This window comes from Sycon ciliatum, chromosome 13 (assembly GCF_964019385.1).
Source record: "Sycon ciliatum chromosome 13, ocSycCili1.1, whole genome shotgun sequence".
NCBI lineage: Eukaryota > Metazoa > Porifera > Calcarea > Leucosolenida > Sycettidae > Sycon > Sycon ciliatum.
In genome coordinates, this window is record NC_088655.1 from 5,536,710 (window position 1) to 5,563,583 (window position 26,874).

The window sequence follows — 26,874 nt, forward strand, 5'->3', positions numbered from 1 at the left end:
AGAAATACAGTGTCGAGGTGACACTCGGGCTGGCAGCAAAGCTACGAAAGGAAAAGAAACACTGCTGAAGCACGATCCGTTGTCTGGAAGAGCACAACAGGGCAAGCAAGATTTGTTTTTCTTTTCCGCAAAATGGGCTGGTGCCATTTGTGATTACGCAGCAAAACAAAGCGCATGACGTCAGTCTTGAATGCAGTACAAAGCAATGCAGTGCAGTGTGTGCGCTAGTTCGGATTGTTGCTAACAAGTACTAGCACAGCTAGTACACCATCATACACAAACTGTATGAAAGTCGTGTGCATACCATCCATAATCCATATCACACACAAACTGAACAGTTTCCGTGTAAGTTATTTGTACATGACGTTGGTGTTCTGTCTGACACTCGCCTTGTGCATACCAGCCAGTGTAGACACAGGACGGTGTTATAATATTTTTACTTCTACCATCTCAGTGTGTATAGACCACTCTGCACCAAGTTATAAGTTCTTGCTCTCATATTGGCCCTTGGCCGGAGAGCCAGATCTGTTTTCAAGAATGTTTTTATTAGTAATTTTTTTCTAGTTGTGGCAGGGTGTGTATGCATGCCAGGGTGTGTATGCATGCCAGGGTGTGTATGCATGCCAGGGTGTGTATGCATGCCAGGGTGTGTATGTATGCCAGGGTGTGTATGTATGCCAGGGTGTGTATGCATGCCAGGGTGTGTATGCATGCCAGGGTGTGTATGCATGCCAGGGTGTGTATGTATGCCAGGGTGTGTATGTATGCCAGGGTGTGTATGCATGCCAGGGTGTGTATGTATGCCAGGGTGTGTATATATGCCAGGGTGTGTATGCATGTCAGGGTGTGTATGCATGCCAGGGTGTGTATGTATGCCAGGGTGTGTATGCATGCCAGGGTGTGTATGTATGCCAGGGTGTGTATGCATGCCAGGGTGTGTATGTATGCCAGGGTGTGTATGCATGCCAGGGTGTGTATGCATGCCAGGGTGTGTATGTATGCCAGGGTGTGTATGTATGCCAGGGTGTGTATGTATGCCAGGGTGTGTATGCATGCCAGGGTGTGTATGTATGCCAGGGTGTGTATGTATGCCAGGGTGTGTATGCATGCCAGGGTGTGTATGTATGCCAGGGTATGCGACAATGCCTGATTACAGGATTACCAGAGCTGTATTATCCTTGCTGGCAAGGAATCTCATGTTCTTTTTTCATCGTGTGTGTGTGTGTGTGTGTGTGTGCACGCACATGCGTGCATGTGTACTCGCGCTATCTAGAGCAGTCAAACCTCTTTGAAACGTCCATGATATCGTCACATGACTGGTACTGACTACCGATGTTACTGGCTGGGTCAAGATGTGCACTCAGTGTCAACAACGCCAAGCTCCTATACTTCGACCGCGTGCTCCATTAAAGTCACAGCAGTCCTCTTTCGCTGTTCAACGAGTCGGTACGGATATCATGGGTCCACTTCCCGTGACTGCCACAGGTAACATAATATCATATTCTCGCTGTTGGTGATTATTTCACAAAATGATATGAAGCTTACGGCATGTCTGACACTCTCCCAACAACAGCCGCCACCTACCCTCGTTGACGGTTGCATCTGGCGTCATGGTGTCCTTCTATCTATTCACTCTGACCAAGGACCACAGTTCGAATCACATGTCTTCCAACATCTATGCAAGCTCCTGGACATACACAAGACTCGGACAACGCCTTAACACCCGCAATCGGATGGCCTTATTGAACGCTCCAACACGGAACCGTATATTGCAGAATGTGCTGTCCACATGTGTGGACAAACATGCAGACTGGGATCTCCATATACAACGAGTATTGTTTGACTTCAGAACCAGCCAAAAACTCAGTCACCACCCTCATCCCGTTCCGCCTCATGAATGAACGAGAGTCTAGCATAGCAGTGGATATTATTCATGATCTCCCGTCAACACAGCAGGTAACATCACACGCCGAGTGTGTGAATAAGCTCAAATCCTCATTACTCTCTGCCTTCAACATCGCTCGTGTAAAAAATGCCCAGGCAGGTACCCGCCAGAAAGACCGATACGATCATATAACACGAGCGCCTACACTCTACAACTCTACATGGAGATTATGCGACTCTATAACTCTGGTGACACACGGAAAGTTGGGTGTGGTGCTCGAAAGAGTGCTCAATGCACCGGGGTGCAGAGCTTCATACAAAAGGAATAGAATACGAAGCTTGGGTTGGCTGTGACTCCGAGTTTCACGCCTATGGAGATCATCAGACAGCAATGATTACAAAAACTCAATGAATTTTCTTGATATAGTGTGGTAAGGTGCCAGTGGAATCAGAGAATTTAAGCGCAAATAAGGTCAAGCGGTGATTCTATGCATGTACTTGCAAGATTAGCGCCAGACATCAGGTGTAATCCTGGTTTATGTAACTGGAGGTGTGAAGTTAGATAGGTAGAATTTGTTCTCATGTCTGCACTTGGCCACTAGCTCCGATCGCTTGTTGATGTTCACCCTTCTGTCAGCATGCAAGATCTCCAGCTTCTCACGCAGACAGAGAGGGCAGCGCTTGGTGGCATTGGAGTATGCTGGTGTTTGGGCGACAACTGACCAACTGATGCTGTACCCGGCATTCTTGCGCTTCATGTCCCAGATGAGCTTCGACAACTCGGTACTCTTCTCCATTCGCTCATGCCTCATTGACGTCATGTGTCCGTCGTATCGCTTCTTGAACGTCATTTCCGTTAAGCCGAGGTACTCATTTCGTTCGTCTTTCCGGTTTCTGTCACGCTGGCCTTGTATACGATTGACTGGATCTGGCAATTTTCATGCATGGGGCAGTTAACTTTATCCCTGCAGTTGCATCTTTTCTCTGTTCTCTGTTGATCATCTTTCTGCTTCTTCCGCAAGACCGAATTGTTGTGCGCCTTTAGTACACCAGACATGTTCTGCATGCAGCTGTAACTTACTTTTACTGGGTTACTGTTGAATATTTTGTTTAGGCGTGAGCGAGGTGGGAAATGCTTCTCGATGAGGTGCAAGAATCTTTGCGCGACATTCGTGGCTACTGTTTTGCTGAACGAAGGATTGTACCAGATGATCTTTCGTCTGCGGTTTTTCTTCTTTTTCTCTTCATCTTTTTCTCTCTCCTCCATGTACACGATCTGCTCGGCGTAACCGCTGGCCTTGAGCGCACTGTTGTACAGAGGTGCCGCCTCCTGGAAGATGTCTCTGTTGGACGAAATATCTGTCAATCGTCTGCTGATAGACTTGGGTGTTTGTTGGATGATGGTTGGCGGGTGGTTGGATAGTGTGTGGACGTACATCGGCGTGTCATTTGGTTTTCGGTAGGGGCGGTAGCTCCCGTCGGCTAGATTAAGTGTTACGTCGAGGTAGTTTACGACCTTTATGCCGGCATCGATGGTAATTTTCAGCCCAAGATCTTTAAAGATACGGCATATCTCCTTTCTTGCTCTGTCTGCTGCACTGCCGGTCGCATCTCTCAAGACCGCCAACCCGTCGTCGCGGTAGAGTCCGATGTCGAACTTACCAGCTAGCTTTGACAATGCGTAAGTTCCCACTAGCTCGCATGTCTCTGCTCCGTCAAAACAACCCATTGTGACGTCAAATAGGCCTCTTCCGTCCTTTTTCATCCATGCTGCATCACTACTAAACAGGAGCGACTTTCGCGCATGCATGATAATATCTCGATCTTGCTGGCTGACGTCGCAATGCTGTGCTGCGAATGCAATGGATTCTTCCAGCAGGTCTTGGGAGATTGTTGGGTAATATTCCACTATGTCGAATCAGACAAACGTGCATGCCGCTTTATTGTCTATTTCTCGGAACCAGTTGACGACTGCAGCGGTATTCTTCCAGGAGTTTAGTTTCAGTTTGTCTCGTTCTTTGGTGATCCTCGCCAGGATATTCTGGCTGACTTTCCCGATCTCACTTTTTGAGAGGTTGATGAGTCTGCATGGTAAACTTTGTGAGAAGTTGGTTTTGTGATCTTTTAGTGTTATGTACGCGTTTGTCTTCGCCATGGTCTCGGCTCAGTTAGCGATGTTGAGGCTCTCTGCGATGCCTTTTGCTTCTTCGTTGATGTCGTTTTGGGCGTTGTCAGGGGCATACTTGTAGTGTTTCGTGACGTTGTCGTTCAGCAGTTTGGTGTACAGGTCAGGGCTGACTTCGTAGATGTTCCTCGTCTTATCTGCAGGGGCGAGTATGTTCTGTGATGATTTGATCCTGGTCCGATCATCTTGGAGCTTGCGCTGGAGCTCGTCGCTCACCCTGCGGAATCTAACGTTCTCGACCAGGGACCACAGGTCTTCCTCGAACTTCTTCATGTCATCCATTTGGGGTGGGCATGTCCTCGTCTTGAACCCGTGGTTACTGTTTTCATCCTGATGTTGAGGTTGGTCACCCTTGAGGAAGAACAAGGCCTTCCAGCGCATTCTCTTGATTAGTTTCTCTGTCATCTCCACCAGCTTCAGTTTGTATTGTTGCTCGCTTGGTAGAGGTATGTTCTTCAATGAGTAATCTAGGTGACACAGCTTCGGATGGTCCTTTCTTGTTCGATTATCACGCAGAGTGCTCAACCTGGATAGGGAGCCGGTCACACGCGGACAGTTGGGTGTGGTCCTCGAAAGAGTGCTCAATGCACCGGGGTGCAGAGCTTCATACAAAATGAATAGAATACGAAGCTTGGGTTGGCTGTGACTCCGAGTTTCACGCCTATGGAGATCATCAGACAGCAATGATTACAAAAACTCAATGAATTTTCTTGATATAGTGTGGTAAGGTGCCAGTGGAATCAGAGAATTTAAGCGCAAATAAGGTCAAGCGGTGATTCTATGCTTGTACTTGCAAGATTAGCGCCAGACATCTGGTGATGAAGTACTATTCTACAGCCCAATCGTTCCTCGAGGAACCTCCGCCTAACTCCACCGCTACTGGAATGGACCGTACAACGTAAGTCGTGTCATAGACAATATCACCATTCAGATCAAGGTTCCCACCATTTTAACATTTTTTTCTCTTCTAGAGAATTACAACTAACTACAACTTGTTCTTCCATAGAACACGTAAATGGGTAGAATAAATCATTTATATTATTATTATTATACGCATTCCCGCGTTGAAGTGTAGCAGCAGTATGCTGCGTCCACAGCTTCGCTTATGCAGAATGGCTTGGGTGAGAGGAGAGGGGAGAGAAAGCAACAAGGCAAACAACATCTATGAAGTTGGTCACAATAACATGAAGAGAACCAACCTACATATGCATGATTGCACAAGAATGGAGACGACCAAATATAATGGCTATAATCATTGTGCCTCAAAACCGGTGCACAGGAGATCTGACGACAATGTAACGAAACATAAAACTCAGTTACTCAATACAGGTTCCACTAAATTACAAGAGAACAACGCTACAACGTTAGAATTGCCGCTAAATTATCGCAAGTGTAGAGAACGAGTCCAATACAAATGAAAACCATGAACAGACTGTCCCGAAGTTATTTTGGGAACAAATTGTACTACATGACTGTACTTGCTGATACTGACGCTGACGGAACACGAATTTGAGTTGAATACTCACGAAGTCTCCAGTCTTTCCAAGCAGCTCCTGGATAAACTCCACCGCCTGTCAAAATCCGGTGTCAGAGCGACCCTGCAGCAAAGGACTCTGGTCCCGACTGCCCCCCTTCTCGAGCTACTGGGTGTGCCAAGCTTGCCACAGCTTCTCTTCCAGAAGCTTGCCATCTTCGTTTTCAAATGTTTAAATGACAAGACAAGTCCCCTGTTAAAGAATCTGTTCGTGCCGATCAACGACCCTGCCACACCTCAGCTGAGGATGACACGGGGTCAAGTGTCAAGCCTGCTGAGAGTTCCGTTCCTCCCTGGTCCTGCTGGACGTCGTTCAATTCAGTTTGTTAGCAGCATTCTGTGGAATGCTCTCCCAGTTGCAGTCCGTACGGAAGGTGATTGGCAGACATTTAAAGCTCTTGCCACGGCTCTCGACTTGCCCAGCCTTTACCCATATTAACATTCTCTGTACCTAACTTCATGTCGAAATCCATTTTAACAATCCGCATATCTCTCCTCCTCCCCCCCCCCCCCCTCTCTCTCTCTCTGTCTCTGACACACACACACACACACACACACTCTCTCTCTCTCTCTCTCTCTCCCTCTATCTATCTATCTCTCTCTGTTCAAGTGTTGTTATTGTTGTTGTTGTTGTTGTTGTTGTTGTTGTTGTTGTTGTTGTTGTTGTTGTTGTTGTTGTTGTTGTTGTTGTTGTTGTTTTTGTTGTTGTTGTTGTTGTTGTTGTTGTTGTTGTTGTTGGTCATTTTGTGACAGCTTGTACAATTTCCTGTCCAGGTAGTAAAGCGTCTCTCTCCTCTCCTCTCTCTCTCTCTCTCTCTCTCTCTCTCTCTCTCTCTCTCTCTCTCTCTCTCTCTCTCTCTCTCTCTCTCTCTCTCCCTCTCTCTGTCTTTCTCTCTCTCTCTCTCTCTCTCTCTCTATCTATCTCTCTCTCTCTCTCTCTCTCTCTCTCTCTTGTTGTTGCTGCTGCTGTGGTGTTGCCGTTGCTGTTGTTGTTGGTCTGTTGTTGTTGTCGCTGTCGCTGTTGTTGTTGTTGTTGTTGTTGTTGGTCATTTTGTAAGAGCTTGGACAGTTCACTTGTCCAGGCAATAAAGCAGTCTCTCTCTCTCTCTCTTTCTCTCTCTATCTATATCTATCTCTCCTCTCTCATCATGCATGCGTCACACTCTCATGGAAATTTTTATTTTATTTTTTATTTTACAAGATTGCATGCTTCACACTCTCATGTAATATTTCTTTCCTTTTTTCGTCTTTTTGTGAGAGCTTGGACAATCCACTTGTCCAGGCAAGAAGGCAGCAATGCCTGTTCATTCGGGCGAAGTAAAATAAAATATACCAACCAACCAACCAAGTCTTGTGCATGCACATCATTATGCGCCGGTGTTGTGGAGTAATCAGGTACGTCAGTCACCAATCCAGCTTCAGCTCCACGCTCGCTTCAGCAGAATGTTGCCCGCGTTTGCTTTGCCTGCACACGGATAGACGACCAGCGCAGAGTCCCGCAGCTCCGTGGCCGTAAGGTCTTGATATTCGCCGTTAGCGCCGCCAAGTCTCAGTCCACCTCTCACACCAAGCCGCCCTATAAAAATCTTTCTCTCTCCATTGGAGTGCTCCCCAGTTGCGCGAGGAGACTAGAATAATTCCTCCGGTGAGCGAGGAAGAAGAGCGGAGTTACCCAACTCAACGAAACTTAAGCGAGTAAAAAGAATGCGAAAAGCTTAGTATTTTTTAAACAGTGTGAAGACAAACGTCAGGGTCACTATAATGGGCGCTTTCGATTACACATTTGGGCCCAGGTTCTATAATTCTCGAATGAACAGAATGAACGGATTGCGGCCATGTAAACAAACGACTACACGTAAAAATCGTGGAATCCCGTACACCCTCGCGCGCACGTACGTGGAACTAGCATGGGGATTACGTCGAGTGCGTCAATTCCGGAATTCGCAATTCAACCCTCTCTTCAGAATTGACGGAATTGGAATTGACGACGGAACTTGTGTAATCGAACGGTTTATCCACCATAACTTATTCCAGAATTGACCGAAATGTGTGTAATGGAACAAGTCCAATGAGTCAATTACTAGTGCGTAGGCAAACACCTTCTAAACAGGTGATATCCTCAACAAACTCCATTAACAACTTGTATTGTGGCAACACCGGCTTACACTCAGATGAACTGCTTCTTCACACAGTTGAATGTTGACCAGTGTTGTCACAATACATGTATGTTGTTATAATGAAGCTGCTTAAAGCGTCGTTCCGAATTTATAACACTCCAATAATTATAATTGGTAGTAGCGACTTCGGCAATGGTTTGTTAGGAAAGGGTTTGCTCCCCACGCTGGAGCTCGCGCTTTTCCGTCGACTTAACTTGACACTTGGCTAATTCATGACTGCCATCAGGAGCACACGAGAAGTCCATCCAACCTTCGACTCGGATAACCTGCAAGACAGCACCACTCTCTGCTCAATACACAATGTTTCTGGTGATTCACCCTTCATCAGTTGAGCTTGAGTAGACTGAGAAAGATTGTGTCTGAAGAGAACCATTTATATGATTGTATAGTGCTGTCCAGGTATAAACATCACAACGGATACAAACTTACAGAGACGCTCCGTTTACAGCGCAACAGACACCCAGTTAACACCAGATAACAATATGAGTCAGTGTCAATCTGAAGCCTAAAGTGCACCTGAAAGCAGGATTTCAGCGCTCACAGACTACCCTTTTAGTTTAAGCATGTGGTGCCTGCACGGATTTCTTGCAATTTATCTTCCGTTCCGCGATTTTGTAATTTTGTGCATTTCTCAAACTTCTGCGCGACAACAAACCACAAACAGCCTCTACATGTAGATAGCTACTGACCACTTACACTGCGTTCCTTTTTCCTACTTCCAAGTACATTGTATATAAGGCTACTGTATAAGTACAAATTTTCATTTGGAATTTACTTTCGCTATATTCGTTTAAGGGGCACCAAATAACTAAAGCTTTTTTTCTGAACGTTCCGGATGACAGACCTCGAGCAAAAACGAATTTTAGTACTACAGTAGTATGTAAGAAGTCTGCTGGTGGAGTGATCTAACGAAAGATTTCCTGAATGAAAATGTATACTTATAACTGTCACTGTCCTTCACCTGCCAAAAATACAATACTGCCAAAAATACAATACTGCCAAAAATACAATACTTGTACAGTATTACAATACTTGTACAATATCATTTTAAGCGCACATTTAGCAAAATGCCGAAGACGTCGAAGGGCAGTCAGGCCGCGGTCACATATTATGCACTTTTTTGGCGGTTCCTCGAAAGCGTAACTTACCTTTCCGCCGTTACAAAGTTTGGATTTCGCTATGCCAAAACAATGCGAGCGGAATCTCCGCTTTGGCGGAACCTGTATGGTGATTGCTTTGGAGTTTGGTGTGCTACTTCTGCACTGAGTTCTGGTGTTGTTTGGTTGCCGTTTGGTATTCAATTTTCATATTGTTCTTCTTTGCCAATGAACTGTAGGTTCTGGAGATCTCGCAAACGATACTGCATCGTTATGAGTGGATAGTTGGTGCAGGGAGTCCGTCTCCCAACTAGGCCCAGACAGATCCTGCCGGCAGTTCTTTCGGCAAAATAATCGAAGAATTGAAAGAGCGGAAATGGCCGGCAAAATCGGAGCAAAATATCGAGATGTTGGGTAAAATCGATGCCATATACTTGGATTTCCTTGTTTCTTACCCGTTCAGCAGGATACACTGCCCAGGACGAGATCATGTCACCGAAATGTCACTGGGATTAACTGTGGATCGACATGATTTTGGAAGAACTTAGGGACACGTGCGTGGAAACTAGTGTTGAGAAACCGACCCTGCGATTTTTATGAAACGTTGTACAGGATTGTACGGGAAGTGGATAAAATACACGTTTTTCGTGAGCAAAATATCGAGTTTATTGTGCCAGGCTCGGCAAAATACCGAAGATTTTGCAGCAACATTTTGGGGCAAAATATCGAGGCGAGCCAGGCAGAATCCGTCTGGGCCTACTCCCAACTCATTGGCCCCGATCGCGGACGATCGGCAACTGTCTCCCTCTCGCTGCAAGCAATGCGTCCACAACACTTGTACTGTTACCAGAGAGTAGTAGAGTCTGCTCTCTGCCACACCCTCACACACTCACACCCTCACACCCTCACTGCAACCCTCACTGCAACTGCACGCATCCACGCAGTCGTTCGGGTCGATGATGGATCATGGAGGAGGCAACGACACCCTACAACTATTTGAATTTGATATTGATGAAAACTAAACTAATTTTCAAAATATTAATACAATTACACCTGTACTGGGCCGCAGTGAATGAGCCCCAAACCCACTAGTGTACTTTATTATTATTTCATCGTCCAAGGGCAGAAGGCAATGCAAAGGAAGGGGCGTTAGCCAGCCATGGCAAGAGAAGAAAAAAAAGAAAGAATGAAGGAAAGAAGATGATAATCGGATGAAAATAATGCATCAGCGGGATGAAATGTATCACTATGTTGACCATGGTGGAGAGCGGCGAGATAAGCTAGCAAAAGAGGCGAGCGAGCCTACAACGTGGCATGCCATTTAACATGGTCTATGAACTGTCTAATATTGGATATTGTCTTCATTTCCATGGGCAGCTTGAGCCAATACGAGTATGCAGAGAAGATAGGAGATTTGGTAAACATAGTTGACAAAGCTCTGGGAAGTACTATGCCATTGCGAGTGTCCCGTGCGAAAGTAAACCAATTATACTTGGTGAGATGTTCAGGGACAATGTTCAGTTACTTGACAGGAGGCATTCAGCAGCCTGTCAGCAATCTATGATAGCTCTACTTGTACAAGAGAAGGTCGCTTCAACTCGGACAAGAACATTAAAATTTCATAGGACGTCCTGCATTTGCATTCCTTCCGCCATAGCGGAGCGTTGCGTTGGGGAGCACAGTAGTCTATGGGCGCTTTCGATTACACGCACTTTGGTCAATTCTAGAATTAGTTAGTGTCGATGCACAGTTCGATTACACAAAAGTGACAAATTCCGTCGTTAGAATTGATTTTATCCAATTCCGTCAAATCCGTCAATTCTGAAGAGAGGGCTGAATTCCTCTATTTCTGGCGCCAGAATTGCTCACTCGGTGAGTGCGTTCGATTACACACTTGAATCGATTCATGAATCGATTCAAGTGCATTCAAGTCGTTCGATTTTCATGTCATGAGCCCTGGAATCGATTCGGAATCCATTCACTCTATTCACATGGGGTGATGTGAATAGCGCGAATCGATTCATGAATCGATTCGTGAATCGATTCGCGTGCATAATCGAACGCACTCACTGTGTTACTGGTGCATGAGTCAAGTCAAGGAAGAGCTTCCCTAGCCGGCGTGGCACGAACGCAGGGCTACAACTGCACGTAGTTGCTACTTTTGTCTTCCCGAAAAGCTGTTGAGTTTCCGCTGGGAGCTGATTATCATTTTGGGTGGTCCTTTCGCACACGCGTTCAGCTTTATCGAAGCCCACTATTGTGGCCGACATGGAGCCTTCGCCGAGATGGACCGGTACGCGAAGCTGGGTCGACGCGCGCGCGAGGGTGTACGTGATATTTTTTTACGACCAATTTTGTTTGTGATATGCCATGAATAAAATGCGTTGTGAATTCCAGCCGTTCGTTTACATGGCCGGGAATAGGCGGGATGCTTACATTTTGGTCATTCGAGAATTACAAAACCCAGTTCCAGAATTGACCGAAATGCGTGTAATCGAAAGCGTTCTATATGCATGTGTGACCGCTGCATCGTGTGTTCCGCGAAAGCGGCTGCGGTACGCTTTTTGCCTCCGCAAAAGCGGTGCAAACTTTTCATGTGTGACCGCGGCCTTAGTGGAGGCCGAATTGTGAAAAGGAGTAGCCTCAGTCAGCATGATCGAAACGCGACGCAGCTCACCAGATCAAGGTGTGAGTCCTCTTCCGGTGCCGAAAGGCGGGCTCACGCCCCTACATGACTACTTCCCATTGTCTAACCCCCAAGACGATTATGATACATGTAGTAGCCGACTGACCGAAAAAAACCCGAGCGGCTCGGGATGAATAACTACAATCAGGGCTTTTACGACTCCCTGACTACATTGTACTGTCGCGGACATGGAAATCCAGTCGATTGACCAGGGCCGGCGCCCTCAGTTCGTAGATCTACAGAACGTCGTCGTTGCATGCAGCGCACACGTTATTGTTGATACGATGCGGCCAGCAGCAGCGCGAAATAAAGCATGCCATGGCTGCATGGCCAGCGCCCTGGGGCCGCGCCGCTAGACGTGCGTCCATGTCCACGACAGTACATGCCTGATGATGATGTGTTTTGTAGAGTGCTGCTGTGGATGCCAGCCTTTTTACACATTTGCCTTTGACCTTGAACTGGCTGTAGCTACTGCATGTAAAAAAAAGGATCTCATTTCCTCTGCACTGCCTTGCCTCTACTACGATCTAGCCCGGCTGTGTACCACGTGACGTGTATGTGTTTGAAAAGACAAGCCTAGCGTCTACATAATCATAATTATAGTGCACTGTACAGGCGACATCGCTCACTGATGACACTTGAACAGCTTTGATTCCCACCTTCCAACCCGGCAAATATTTAGATTTTGATAAAAACGATTCAAAGCCTCTCAATTATTTTGTAATACTTGAAGTACAGATATAAGAATAATAATAAAAGTTTTACTTTCACACAAAACAAGCTCGGTGCAGCGTCAATCACGGCAGGGGAACACGATCCTCCACCATCGCCAACTCACGAAGCATGTAAACTGGACGATGACGGGCCGACCGAGCACCCCTGACAGAGGCTGACACACAACACAGCGGAACGAAGCAGCGCGAAAGACACCCGACAGCGATAGTAATCCATCAATGTTGAACAGCTAATGTTGATGACACTTGAACAGCTACTGTAGTCCGCCTCTGGCGACACAGTTGACAGCCGGCTTCATTTCGGAGTTGGCGTGGTATTACTATCAGCCGAAAGATGGGCCCGCAATGATTTTAGACCTACTCGTAGATCTACTAGTACGTGTTGATGTACACGAGTAGCACTGTACTTTTGTAGTGTGGAGCAGGCAGTAGAATCTGATGTCATGTTGTACAGTCATGTACATAATCTACGCGTAGATCTAAATCTTTTGCCAGATCAGACAGATGAATGAAGCCACAGAGGTCTGGCCGCTGGAGCGTGCAGCGAACGTGTAGATGGGATCTTGGACTGCTGGAACGTCCGTGCTTCAGTTGAATGCGGAATCGTTTTTTTGTTGCTCGTTGCCCTCTGTGGGTGTTCTGGGCGGATGCGTGTTCTGCTTGCGGCCCTTCATATTGTTATTTTCTGGGAGTTTGAGTGACGCTCCGTCGCAATCTGGTTGCGGACGTGAAGTGCTTTCGTTCTTTACCTGTCCATCGGCAGGTGGCGTTTAGATTTGTGGGACTACCAATCGTCCGGGTCAACGTTACAAGAATAGCAGACGCCGGACAGGAACCATCCGGCCGTTATCGGGAGCAGGTGCTTCTCCCTGGCTTGAAGTCAGGTAAGCATCTCCCATTCAGTCTCCAACATTTCCCTGAAGGTCTGCGCTGAGTTCTAGTAGTACTGCAGACCTAACCCGTAACCATGGTAACAGTTTATTGGAAAAGGATTCTGCTGATGTACAGTACTCCGTGTCGTGTGCCCACATTTGTCCGCATGGTATTGTAGTGTTCATAGTGTAGAGCAGCAACGGCAATTCAAACGCGAAGGTATTTTCGGCTGCTGCAATATCCACTCACTCTCAATCCGTGTGCTTTACAAGCAGAGAAAATCAGTCGATGAATAAAAAATTTAAAATAAATTTCACGGTTCGCGTGAGACTCGGCTGGAAGCCGAGTTTTCCGCATCCGCCGTGGGAATGCCACCACCCTCTAGGATCAAAGGCGCAGATGCAGTGCCTAAACGGTGGGAGGTGAGAAGATCAGACCCACCACCAAGTGGCCAAAGACCGAAATCCCATTAGCTGCATCCATGTTACCCTCGTGCCAGGCCACGAGTTCCCAAATAACTGTGGGTCACAGCACGGCTGGAAAAATTCCTTCCGCTTCCAAGCAGGACTTGAACCTGGTACCCTCTGTTTCTCAATCTTGGTCTTAGACCATCCCACTATACCTGCCTGTCGATGAATAATTTCGTCAAATTCCAAAGAAAGGACTTCTTCCAATCGGAAACGGTGACCATTCAGCAGAAAAACAAAATTTCACATGTACATGGTTATGGCTCATGAGTGCGCAATTAGTTACAGGGCTGCCACACTTGAAGGGAGAAAAATCTGACGGGGGTGCTGGGGTGTCCCCCGCGGGGGTGCAAGGGGCAGGGCCCCCTTGGTGAAAATGTTTAGGAAAATGGCTTGCTGTTGGGGCCCCAGAACACATTTTTAACTGTCCAGCACACACACTACAACCATGTCAATTATGAACTAATGGCTAACTGGACTAAAAAGCGCTCAAAATATAATAATCGGTTGTCCCTCTTTGGGAACAAAATCGGTCGCTTTGTCGGACAGGCGATCAAAAATCGGATTAAGTGGCAGCCCTGAGTTATATTCATTGCCATTTTACGACTATTGTCTCCTCGTAGGTTATTGAAATACTTTGATCCGATCTCTTTGTCATTTTAGGGGAAAATCCCTATCGGTGTGCTCTTTGACCAACTGAGCACATGATAATGACGTTGCTGGCTGAGGTTTAAATAGCCTCGAAAAGAGCTTTCTGTGATAGAGGAGAGTGGAATGGCATTGATGGTGGAATTTACTCGCATTTTGGGCTTGGGGTGGACTTTGCTGTAATCCCGCGCCTGATTTGTGGCAACTAGTTGATGGAGCCTGGTATCCTGGCGTTGCTCTCGCCAGGAGCTTTCCAAAGAGCCCAAGATTGTGGAAATGCAGTGAAGGAGGTCAAAGTTATAGCGTGTTAAAGGTGTAAATTGTGCAGAAAATTTAAATTCTGCTGCATTCTGTGCTGGAAATCAGTACATAAAGGGATATTTATTTATTTTTGCTTCGTTTTTGTTTCCCTACCATGGCTGGCTACCGCCCCCTCCCTCCATATTGGCCCATATTCTCTGGCCACGGGAAGGTGAAAAAAAAAAAAAAAAACTGATGCAGCATGCCTGGTGTGCAACAATACCATACCAGTAAAGAAGCTGGTCAAATAGTGAAATAGGGCTTTCAACGCAAGGATCATAACGTGAAGCAAGTTGGTAGGATGAGTATGTATGCGAAGTGTATGGAAGGAATGCATGCAAGGAGAGAGTGCATGTTCCAATACCACGTTATGTGTGCGAACAATTGGAAAAGTGAAGAAGAAGAAAAACGATAAGCTAGCACCACAGCATAATAATAATTACTCCGTAATAATATGTACCTGACCTGTCAGTGTGTCAGTGATCCCATTGCCCTCGGTATGCTTTGCTTTCACGTAGGTCATCATGCTGGTTACTTCAGTTTCCTAATCATCTCATTTAGGGTTCCCAGTAAAAAGGCAACATTGCCTGTTGGGAAATCCCTAACAAAAAAAGAAAAAAAAAATAATAATAATAATCATTTTCTATAAAACTGATAGAAACGTCTTTTCAATATGATTATCAAGTACATCTTTATTTATGTTTTTTGCAAAGACGTTGCTATTAGTTGCATAGAAATAGAGGATTTCTTATGGTATGCAAGCTCCACTGCACAGCACAGCACTCCACAGCAAACGCGACGCAGCTCACCAGATCAAGGTGTGGGTCCTCTTCCGGTGCCGAAAGGCGGGCTCACGCCCCTACATAGCTACTTCCCATTGTCTAACCCCCACCAAAAAAACCATTGTTGGGCTTTGTGTGGGCTGTGCAGCATTTCCGTTGCTACCTGCTTGGTGTAAAATTTGAATTTGTTATATGCACAGCGATCATTCTCTGGAACATTTGGCTAACTTTCAACATCCACCGGCGATTGTGGCTCGCTGGCTGGAATTTTTGTCTGTATGTGAGTTCACCATATTGTACAGGGCAGGTCGATCACACGCTAACGCTGATGCACTGTCACGCCGCCCTGATGCTCCGACGACGTTGTTCGTAGGGGCCATGAATAACGACGTTGGCAAAATCCCCACACCCCTCATTCGCCGTTTCAACTGGCCGTGGTCAAGATGGAAACCGAACAGGAGAAGGACCGAGATCACGCCCAAGTAGTGTCCTGGCTAGGTATGGACTCTCCGCCTTGCCCGCAGGACATGATGGGTAGCAGTCCTAAGGTACGTATTTTGTGGAAAAATCATGAAATGCTGGTTCATCATGAGGGGGTGTTGTGCCGTCGTTGGGAGGACCCCTGCCCCAGTAAGCCATCTATCTTGCAAGTCGTAGTTCCCCGACATTTACGGCTGAAAAGTTGCCATCATCGACCGGGTCGACTGCAGGAGGTTCACGAGCAAGATGAGTCGGACCCACCGCAGCCCATGGCATCCACCCTGACTCCGTCCTACCAGCCTGATGCCACTGATACCGCCGCCCGAGACGAGGAGGACACCGCTCGGGTATTTGGCAGTGCTTCGCCAGTTGGCGTGATGGAAAGGCGAACTCCGCGTTCCCGCCATCCGCCCCAGCTGTTTGGGAGTCCTGTGTGGCACGAGTAAGTGACTTCAGTGGTATTGACTGGATTTGTGGTGTTCGATATTACAGTTAGTCTTTCAACAGATTTTGATAAGAACTCCAATTTGACCTGCACTCGTTTAGTTTAATTGTTAGCCATAATCTTAGTCTAATTTATAACGTTACTTATAACACGAGGACGTGTTCTTTTCCGTGTAAGCGGGGGGATATGTTGTATCCATACTATTGACACATGCCATTTAGGCCTCTACGTGACAAGTCTGCCTTATTTAGGTGTCTAATTATTTATCTATCTCCCATAAACGGGTTCATAATCGTCTTTATTTTATGTCTTCACGCAAGGCCTGGGGCCTTCCTTATTTGGTATACGCTGTTATTTCCCCACCTAGCTCCCGCTCTTAATGCAACAGTTTGTACACATATTTACTACGGTTTGATACGCTATTGCATGCGGGACCAGCAATCTGGTGGCCATGGACTTCCATGGCCGCAATTAGATAGTATTGCCATCACCTTCCTTTTCTCTCTATCTCTCTTGCCTTGTGCTCTTCATTATCTTCTCTTGAACTAAGTTACATGTACCCTCCTGTGAAGATGTGAGTAAACCTGAACGCTGCTCTGAGTGTACGTGTCTGTATATGCCTGAGTGTGTGTGTGTGAGAGTATGTCTAGGAATATGTGCGTGCGTGCGTAAGAGTAATTCTGTTGGTGGACTCTCTCTCCAAGTGGCCACCACTGCACAGCCTTGTAATGTGAAGGTTTATTAGTAAGTAGTTCATGTCAAACCGCAGCCGTGGGGGCCAACCCTGGGGCCGACCTGTTGGCCGAAATTTAAAAAAAAAACCGTGGCGAGCGTCTCAGGATGAATGAGTAAAATGTACTAGTACTTGCATGATGATGATGTGTTGTGTAGAGTGCTGCTGTGGATGACAGCCTTTGTACGCATTTGCCTTTGACCTTGAACTGGCTGTAGGTACTGCATGTAAAAAATAGGATCTCATTTCCTCTGCACTGCATTGCGTCTACTACGATTTAGCCCGGCTGTGTACCACGTGACGTGTATGTGTGTGAACAGACAAGCCTAGCGTCTACATGCACTGTACAGGCGACATCGATCACTGTTGCATGTGATGACACTTGAACAGCTAGTCCGCCTCTGGCGACGCAGTTGACAGTCGGCTTCATTTCGGAGTTAGCGTGGTATCAGCCGAAAGATGGGCCCGCAATGATTTTAGACCTACTCGTAGATCTACTAGTACGTGTTGATGTACACGAGTAGCACTGTACTTTTGTAGTGTGGAGCAGGCAGTAGAATCTGATGTCATGTTGTACAGTCATGTACATAATCTACGCGTAAATCTACTACTTTTGCCAGATCAGACAGATGAATGAAGCCACAGAGCTCTGGCCGCTGGAGCGTGCAGCGAACGTGTAGATGGGATCTTGGACTGCTGCACCGTCCGCGCTTCAGTTGAATGCGGAATCATTTTTTCTTGCTCGTTGCCGTCTGTAGGTGTTCTGGGCGGATGCGTGTTCTGCTTGCGGCCCTTTATATTGTTATTTTCTGGGAGTTTGAGTGACGCTCCGTCCCCATCTGGTTGCGGAAGTGAAGCGCTTTCGTTCGTTACATGCCCATCGGCAGGTGGCGTTTAGATTTGTGGGACTACCAATCGCCCGGGTCAACGTTACCAGAATAGCGGACGCCGGACAGGAACCATCCGGCCGCTTTCGGGAGCAGGTGCTTCTCCCTGGCTTGAAGTCAGGTAAGGTTCTCCCATTCAGTCCCCAACATTTCACTGAAGGTGTGCGCTGAGTTCTAGCAGTACAGCAGCCCTAACCCGTAACGATTTATTAGAAAAGGCTTCTGCTGATGTACAGTACTCCGTGTCGTGTGCTCACATTTGTCCGCATGGTAATGTATTGTTCGTAGTGAAGCGCAGCAACGGCAATTCAAACGCGAAGGTTTTTCGGCTGCTGCAGTACCTACTCACTCTCAATCCGTGTGCTTTGCAAGCAGAGAAAATTAGTCGATGAATAATTTCTTCAAATTCCAAAGAAAGGACTCCTTCCAATCGGAACCGTTGACCATTGACCAGAAAAAACAAAATGTTACATGTACAGTCGAATGTCACTTATCCGACCACTTCGGGAATCAGGCATGTTGGATAACTGAATATGTTGGATAACTGATATCCATTTTATGTGCAAACCGATCAAGACAAGCCTAGCGTCTACATAATCATAATTTAGTGCACTGTACAGGCGACATCGCTCACTGATGACACTTGAACAGCTTTGATTCCCACCTTCCAACCCGGCAAATATTTAGATCTTGATAAAAACGATTCAAAGCCTCTCAATTTTTGTAATACTTGAAGTATGAAGTATAGATATAAGAATAAAAATAATAGTTTTAAAACTTTCACACAAAACAAGCTCGGTGCAGCACCAATCACGGCAGGGATACCCGACCCTCCACCATCGCCAACTCACGAAGCATGTAAACTGGACGATGACGGGCGGACGGAGCACCCCTGACACTAGGCCTCCGCGGAATGTCCCGGCATAATTTCGGGAATTATCGGTGTGATTTTTAAAACGGGAATTATTGGCAATTTTTGTGGAATAATCAGTAAAATTTGAGCAATGCCCCCCTTTTTTTCAATTTTTTTCCATTTATAACACCCTGATTTGTACCAAAAAGCTTGTGATCCTGAAGTTGATCACCCGGTATTTCAAAAAAGAAAGAAGAAAAAAGCTTCCAGCCGAGTTTCACGCGAACCGTGATTTTTTTGCCAGTACAAGTCGCAAAAAAACCCGTACGCGGTACGGTATCTGCAAAAATGGAAGAAAAAAGCATTATTATGAGAATTATTGGTGGAATTACGGGAATAATCGGTCGAAATTTTGAGCAATGCTCAAAGGAATTATCGGTAAAAATACGAGCATATTCCGCGGAGGCCTACCTGACACACAACACAGCGGAACGTAGCAGCGCGAGAGACACCCGACGGCGATAGTAACCCATCAACGTTGAACAACTAATGTTGATGACACTTGAACAGCTACTGTAGTCCGCCTCTGGCGACACCGTTGACAGCCGGCTTCATTTCGGAGTTGGCGTGGTATCAGCGGAAAGATGGGCCCGCAATGATTTTAGACCTACTCGTACTAGTACGTGTCGATCTACACGAGCAGGTACGCTTTCCAACGGCCAAAGAGAGTTGGAAAGCTTGTGTCTTTGTGGGTAACGCCTTTACTTCGACATTGCCGAGCCACCGTGCTCACAGCAGAGACTTCTGTGTGTGTTATTGTTGTGAAGTGGACCACAAAGACGCACTGTACTTTTGTAGTGTGGAGCAGGCAGTAGAATCTGATGTCATGTTGTACAGTCATGTACATAATCTACGCGTAGATCTACAACTTTTGCCAGATCAGACAGATGAATGAAGGCACAGAGCTCTGGCCGCTAGAGCGTGCAGCGAACGTGTAGATAGGATCTTGGACTGCTGCACCGTCCGCGCTTCAGTTCAATGCGGAATCATTTTTTCTTGCTCGTTGCCGTCTGTAGGTGTTCTGGGCGGATGCGTGTTCTACTTGCGGCCCTTCATATTGTTATTTTCTGGGAGTTTCAGTGACGCTCCGTCGCAATCTGGTTGCGGAAGTGAAGCGCTTTCGTTCGTTATCTGCCAATCGGCAGGTGGCGTTTAGATTTGTAGGACTACTACCAGAATAGCGGACGCCGGACAGGAACCATCCGGCCGCTTTCGGGAGCAGGTGATTCTCCCTTGCTTGAAGCCAGGTAAGCATCTCCCATTCAGTCCCCAATATTTCACTGAAGGTGTGCGCGGAGTTCTAGTAGTACAGCAGACCTAACCCGTAACGATTTATAATTGGGAAAGGCTTCTGCTGATGGAGAGGGGACGGCTCGATACCGGGACGATTTGACAGCCAAATTTGTATAGACCCAAACCGATCATCAGCGTTGATTTATCACTCGAAATATGTTTGTGGAAGGAAGCTGGCATGTTGAAGTTTGCTCTGGGGCCAGAGTCAATCGAACTGAGCCACTCCTTTGTGTTTACCCATTGCCTCCAAGTTGCCCAATTTTTCGCTTCAAAAAAGTTCAAATCAGAGGTGGCTCCAAACTGGACACGTTTTAGAGTGCACGTCAAATTCACTCTGGGTCTGAAATTAGGTAATTGCTATCGCTCCACGACGGCCAGTACAGAGTAACAATAAGCCTTGTGTGTGCTTCCATTAGTTTTGATTGGTATGCGGTGCTTTATTGGCGAGAGGCGAGCCGCTGTTTACCTGCGACAAGAAGTTGATTTTTCGAAAGTCGTAAAATTCAAGTCGCAGTGCGAAGCAACACGTCAAAAACTCACCTGCTTGGTATGGCGCTTCTGGTCATCGCAGAGCCATGAAATTTTGGCTCGGAGTATAACACATCGTAGTCTCACTGTGACATATGTTTTCTAATCAAAATACCAAGAGAGAAAGTGAATATTGAGTCCGTTCTGGTTTGCAACCTATGTCCTATTTGAGACCGTCCCCTCTAGAGTACTCCGTGTCGTGTGCTCACATTTGTCCCCATGGTGTTGTATTGTTCGTAGTGAAGCGCTGCAACGGCAATTCAAACGCGAAGGTATTTCGGCTGCTGCAATATCCACTCACTCTCAATCCGTGTGCTTTACAGGCAGAGAAAATTAATAGTAGTCGATGAATAATTTCGTCAAATTCCAAAGAAAGGACTTCTTCCAATCGGAAACGGTGACAATTCACGAGAAAAACAAAATTAATTGGAAAGTTTCTTTGAGCTAAAATTTTAGTGAAAAAGTTGTCAGCGCTTTCTAGGTTCTGCTCAGTGCCATAGCTTAGATGGTTAGAGCTATGCTCATGACAAGCAAGGTCGCAGGTTCCAGTCCTGTTGGGGTTTGCATTTTGTTATCTTGCCAGGGCAGTCCAAATCCCTGACAGATCACTTTGCAGGGGCGCCACCAGGTTCTAAAAAGTTGTATGACCGAAAGGAGGCGAAGAGAAAGAGGGGGTCTGAGGGACATGTCCACCTTAAAGGGGAAGTTAAGGCAAAAATCAAAATTTCACCAGTTGTAGTCTTCGGGGTGCCTTTTCGGACCAAAACCAGTCGACTCAGCGTCCAAAAGACTACAACATATGGGCCAATCGCGGTCATCCGTGCTTTTATAAGAACGAAATGGCGCTTTTAGTGACATTTTGCATACAAATCCCCATCTAGTAGGGCGCAGTCACCCAGTTTCGGTGGAAGTGCGCGAGTTCGATTGGGATTCAAGTAGGAAGGGAGCGTCTCAGCTTTCTCGGACCAAGACCATTCGACTCAGCACCCCGAAGACTACAACTGGTGAAATTTTTATTTTTGCCTTAACTTCCCCTTTAAAAAAATCTAATTTTCGGGAGCGGATTTTGTAGACGTTTCTATTAGTTTGAATAACAAAAAATATAGTAACTGCCGACTTGTCATTACAATTGTCGCTTCGCACCTCGCAATGTTTGTGACTTGATGGTCTTAGTCAGGCTGTCGGAATCACTGTTTTCTGTGTACCAACATTGGTATGACCCTTCCCACCCAATTGCTACGAAAGCCGTTGTGGTCTTGGAGCTCTCTTCCGCATCAAACAAATTCTTCGGGTTCCGCAATATTTCGCCCAGAGTGCGAATCTTTTTCTGTAGTTCTTACCGGCCCACATTCCCTCCCACCGCTTTAGGAGCTGCATCTGCGCCTTGATCCTTGAAGGGTGGTGGTGTTCATGCGGATGCGGAAAACTCGCTCTCTAGCCGAGTCTGACGCAAACCGTGATATTTTTTTGCAAACAAAGAGATATGAATCCTGGTGTAACGTTATCTCTTGAATTTGGCATGCTGAAGTTGAGTTTTGCAAGAACAAAGTGTTCTCAAATTCCTGAAATGCGCTGCCTGTGGTGCATGTAGCTGCGAAGGTAGCAGGCCTGAAAACAGCAACAACATGAGCGCAGTGCTTGTCAATGAAAGAAGGTGCTGAACTGCTTACCCTATCTCTCTGCTGCTGCTACTGCTACTGCTACTGCTCATTATAATCTAATGTAAAAATGCTAGTATGACGTCATCGCCTGACACCTGCAGGCATCCATTGCTTGAAGACAAAGTTTCATCACCTGAATTTCAACACGCTTCTTGTTCAGCGTTTTGTTGAGTACTGAAGGGTCCGCGTCAAATCCTGGTGAAGACGTCGCCCCAGCCGCAATTGCAGCAAAGCAGGAGGCCACAAACTGTAGCTTGAGCTGTGTTCACAACTGGCGCGTGCACGCGGTACGCTTGCGGTTCGTGCGTGCCCAGATGCGCACTCAGCCTTTCACAAAAAAACAGCAATCCGAGTCCGTATTTAGCGTGTTTAGCGACACCTTCGAGTACCAATTTTCTGACCCCGCCAGTCAAAGTGACTGCTGGCATGTACGCTGGTAACCCGCCAGTCAGAGTGACTGCTGGCATGTACGATTGTACCCCGCCAGTCAGAGTGACTGCTGGCATGTACGCTGGTACCCCGCCAGTCAGAGTGACTGCTGGCATGTACGCTGGTACCCCGCCAGTCAGTGTGACTGCAGGCATGTACGCTGGTACCCCGCCAGTCAGATTGACTGCAGGCATGTACGCTGGTACCCCGCCAGTCACAGTGACTGCTGGCATGTACGGTTGTACCCCGCCAGTCAGAGTGACTGCTGGTATGTACGCTGGTACCCCGCCAGTCAGAATGGCTGGCATGTACGCTGGTACCCCGTCAGTCAGAGTGACTGGCACGTACGCTGGTACCCCGCCATTCAAAGTGACTGGTGGCATGTACGCTGGTACCCCGCCATTCAAAGTGGCTGCTGGCATGTACGCTGGTACCCCGCCAGTCAGAGTGACTGCTGGCATGTACGCTGGTACCCCGCCAGTCACAGTGACTGCTGGCACGTACGCTGGTACCCCGCCAGTCAGAGTGACTGCTGGCATGTACGCTGGTACCCCGCCAGTCAGATTGACTGCAGGCATGTACACTGGTACCCCGCCAGTCACAGTGACTACTGGCATGTACGCTGGTACCCCGCCAGTCAGAGTGACTGCTGGCATGTACGCTGGTACCCCGCCATTCAAATTGACTGCTGGCATGTACGCTGGTACCCCGCCATTCAAAGTGACTGCTGGCATGTACGCTAGTACCCCGCCAGTCAGAGTGACTGCTGGCATGTACGCTGGTACCCCGCCAGTCAGATTGACTGCAGGCATGTACGCTGGTACCCCACCAGTCACAGTGACTGCTGGCATGTACGCTGGTACCCCGCCATTCAAAGTGACTGCTGGCATGTACGCTGGTACTTCGCCAGTCAGAGTGACTGCTGGCATGTACGCTGGTGCCCCGCCAGTCAAAGTGACTGCTGGCATGTACGCTGGTACCCCACCAGTCAGAGTGACTGCTGGCATGTACCCTGTTCCCCGCCTGTCAGAGTGACTGCTGGCATGTACGCTGGTACCCCGCCAGTCAGATTGACTGCAGGCATGTACGCTGGTACCCCGCCAGTCAGAGTGACTGCTGGCATGTACGCTGGTACCCCGCCAGTCAGAGTGACTGCTGGCATGTACGCTGGTACCCCGCCAGTCAGAGTGACTGCTGGCATGTACGCTGGTACCCCGCCAGTCAGAGTGACTGCTGGCATGTACGCTGGTACCCTCCCCCCCCCCCCCCCCCAGTCAGAGTGACTGCTGGCATGTACGCTGGTGCCCCGCCAGTCACAGTGACTGCTGGCATGTACACTGGTACCCCGCCTGTCAAAGTGACTGCTGGCATGTACGCTGGTACCCCGCCAGTCAGAATGACTGCTGGCATGTACGCTGGTACCCCGCCAGTCAGATTGACTGCAGGCATGTACGTTGGTACCCCACCAGTCAGAGTGACTGCTGGCATGTACGCTGGTACCTCGCCAGTCAGAGTGACTGCTGGCATGTACGCTGGTACCCCGCCGGTCAGAGTGAATGCTGGCATGTACGCTGGTACCCCGCCAGTCACAGTGACTGCTGGCATGTACGCTGATACCCCGCCAGTCAAAGTGACTGCTGGCATGTACGCTGATACCGCGCCAGTCAGAGTGACTGCTGGCTTGTACGCTGGTAACCCGCCAGTCAGAGTGACTGCTGGCATGTACGCTGGTACCCCGCCAGTCAAAGTTAATGCTGGCATGTACGCTGGTACCCCGCCAGTCAAAGTGACTGCTGGCATGTACGCTGGTACCCCGACAGTCAGAGTGAATGCTGGCATGTACGCTGGTACCTCGCCAGTCCGAGTGACTGCTGGCATGTACGCTGGTACCCGCCAGTCAGAGTGACTGCTGGCATGTACGCTGGTACCCCGCCAGTCAGAGTGACTGCTGGCATGTACGTTGGTACCCCGCCAGTCAGAGTGACTGCTGGCATGTACGCTGGTACCCCGCCAGTCAGAGTGACTGCTGGCATGTACGCTGGTACCCCGCCAGTCAGAGTGACTGCTGGCATGTACGCTGGTACCCCGCCAGTCAGAGTGACTGCTGGCATGTACGCTGGTACCCCGCCAGTCAGAGTGACTGCTGGCATGTACGCTGGTACCCCGCCAGTCAGAGTGACTGCTGGCATGTACGCTGGTACCCCGCCAGTCAAAGTGACTGAGTGACTGCTGGCATGTACGCTGGTACACGCCTGATACACGCTGAAAATTACAACTTCAGATAATTAATATTTGGTTTACAAATCAATTGGCTGGAAAGCCCAGTGACCTCACTATGCTTTGCTTTCACCTAGGGTTTCATGCTTGTTACTTCAGTGGCCTAATCATCAATTTCTATAAAACTGATAGAAACGTCTTTTCAATATGATTATCGAGTGCACCTTTATGTATGTTTTTTGCAAAGACGTTTCTATTGGTTCGATAGAAATAGAGGATTTATTATGGTACGCAAGCTCCACTGCAGCCACTTCATTACATGGAGATCCCTGCACACACCATTCTCAAATCAAATAGTCTCTTCGCTGAAAATTACTTATGTATCAATCAAATTTTCCTAAAAGAAAATTATGAATTAGCCTCTGGGATATAGCTGATGATATTACCGCTCTTTAGAGATCGGATAGCTCTCATTCTGCGATAACCATGCCCGGAATTTACCGGAAGCCTGATTGATTATCTTCCAAGCTCTGGGCGTCGAGACCCCCAACATAATGGTTCAAAACACAATGATCCCGAGGGACCCATTGGAACTTTATGAGCTGGAGGAGTATGCCCCATTTCCTGGGAAATTGTCGGTGAAACCACCCAGGGGATTAAGAGCAGAGCAGAAGAGTACGGTTTTTACCGCTCTTTAACGGCGAAATGGCTCTAGTCTAGTGCCCTTTTCTGCGGATTCTCAGTCTGTCGGAGTACTTCCTCCGAGAGTTGTCATTATTAACGAAGAGCACAGCTTCAAGGCTGTGCTGTAAATGACGGGAGGTCGTTTGCATCTGCTTTTGTAGATTTTCCCGGGAACTGGAACCCTGGGGTTGAAGTCAGTATCTGCAAAACTTAGACTGCGACAGAAAACAATAGCCTGATCTATGTGTTCGGTCTTCTTTGAACATGCGAGTGAGCGTGCGGACATGTTGGTGCCTGGAGTGGTGAATGAATGTCCAGTAAACGCTGTGATTGACACAGGATCCGCCGCTACATTGTCAGAGGATTTTGCCGACCGCCTATATAAGGAGCTGGAAAAGGAAACCTCTGACCAAGGCCCGAAGTCAATTGGTGCCAACGGACAACCACCGCCGCCAGAGACGAGGAGGACACAGTTCGGGTATTTGACAGTGCTCCGCCAGTTGGCGTGATGGAAAGGCGAACCCCGCGTTCCCGCTATCCGCCCCAGCTGTTTGGGAGTCCTGTGTGGCACGAGTAAGTGACTTCAGTGGTACTGACTGGATTGGTTGTGTTCGATATTACAGTTAGTTTTTGGAAAAATGTTGGTAGGGACTCCAATTTGACCTGCACTCGTTTAGTCTAAATTGTTACCTATACTCGTAGTCTAATTTATTAAGTTACTTATAACACGAGGACGTGTTCTTTTTTCCGTGTAAGCGGGGGATATGTCGTATCCATACTATTGACACGTGCCTTTTAGGCCTCTACGTGACATGTCTGCCTTATTTAGGTGTCTAATTATTTATTTATCTCCCGTAAACGGATTCCTAATCGCCTTTATTTTATGTCTTCACACAAAGTCTGGCACCTTCCTTATTTGTTATACCCTGTTTTTCCTTAGCTGGCTTCCGCTCTTTGTGATACAGTTTATACACATTATTGCTAAGTTTTGGTACACTGCGGCATGCGGGTGTACTATGGTTCATTATTTGTCCTATAGTTCGCAGCCTCCTGCCCGTAGTTAGATATTATGGCAATCGCCTTCTCTCTCTCTCTCTCTCTCTCTCTCTCTCTCTCTCTCTCTCTCTCTCTCTCTCTCTCTCTCTCTCTCTCTCTCTCTCTCTCTCTCTCTCTCTCTCTCTCTCTCTCTCTCTCTCTCTCTCTCTCTCTCTCTCTTTCTCTCTCTATCTCTCTCTCT

General features: G+C 47.5%; 2 long non-coding RNA genes across 2 annotated transcripts; both read left to right on the forward strand.

The window, feature by feature from the left end:
• The first annotated feature begins 12,902 nt into the window (after positions 1-12,902).
• On the forward strand, positions 12,903-16,863 carry LOC135830046 (uncharacterized). Its single transcript, XR_010555984.1, has 2 exons — positions 12,903-13,181; positions 15,670-16,863. It is a non-coding gene; the product is annotated as an uncharacterized LOC135830046 (long non-coding RNA).
• An 838-nt stretch (positions 16,864-17,701) lies between these two features.
• On the forward strand, positions 17,702-26,737 carry LOC135830045 (uncharacterized). Its single transcript, XR_010555983.1, has 3 exons — positions 17,702-18,033; positions 19,842-20,072; positions 25,909-26,737. It is a non-coding gene; the product is annotated as an uncharacterized LOC135830045 (long non-coding RNA).
• Positions 26,738-26,874: the final 137 nt, after the last annotated feature.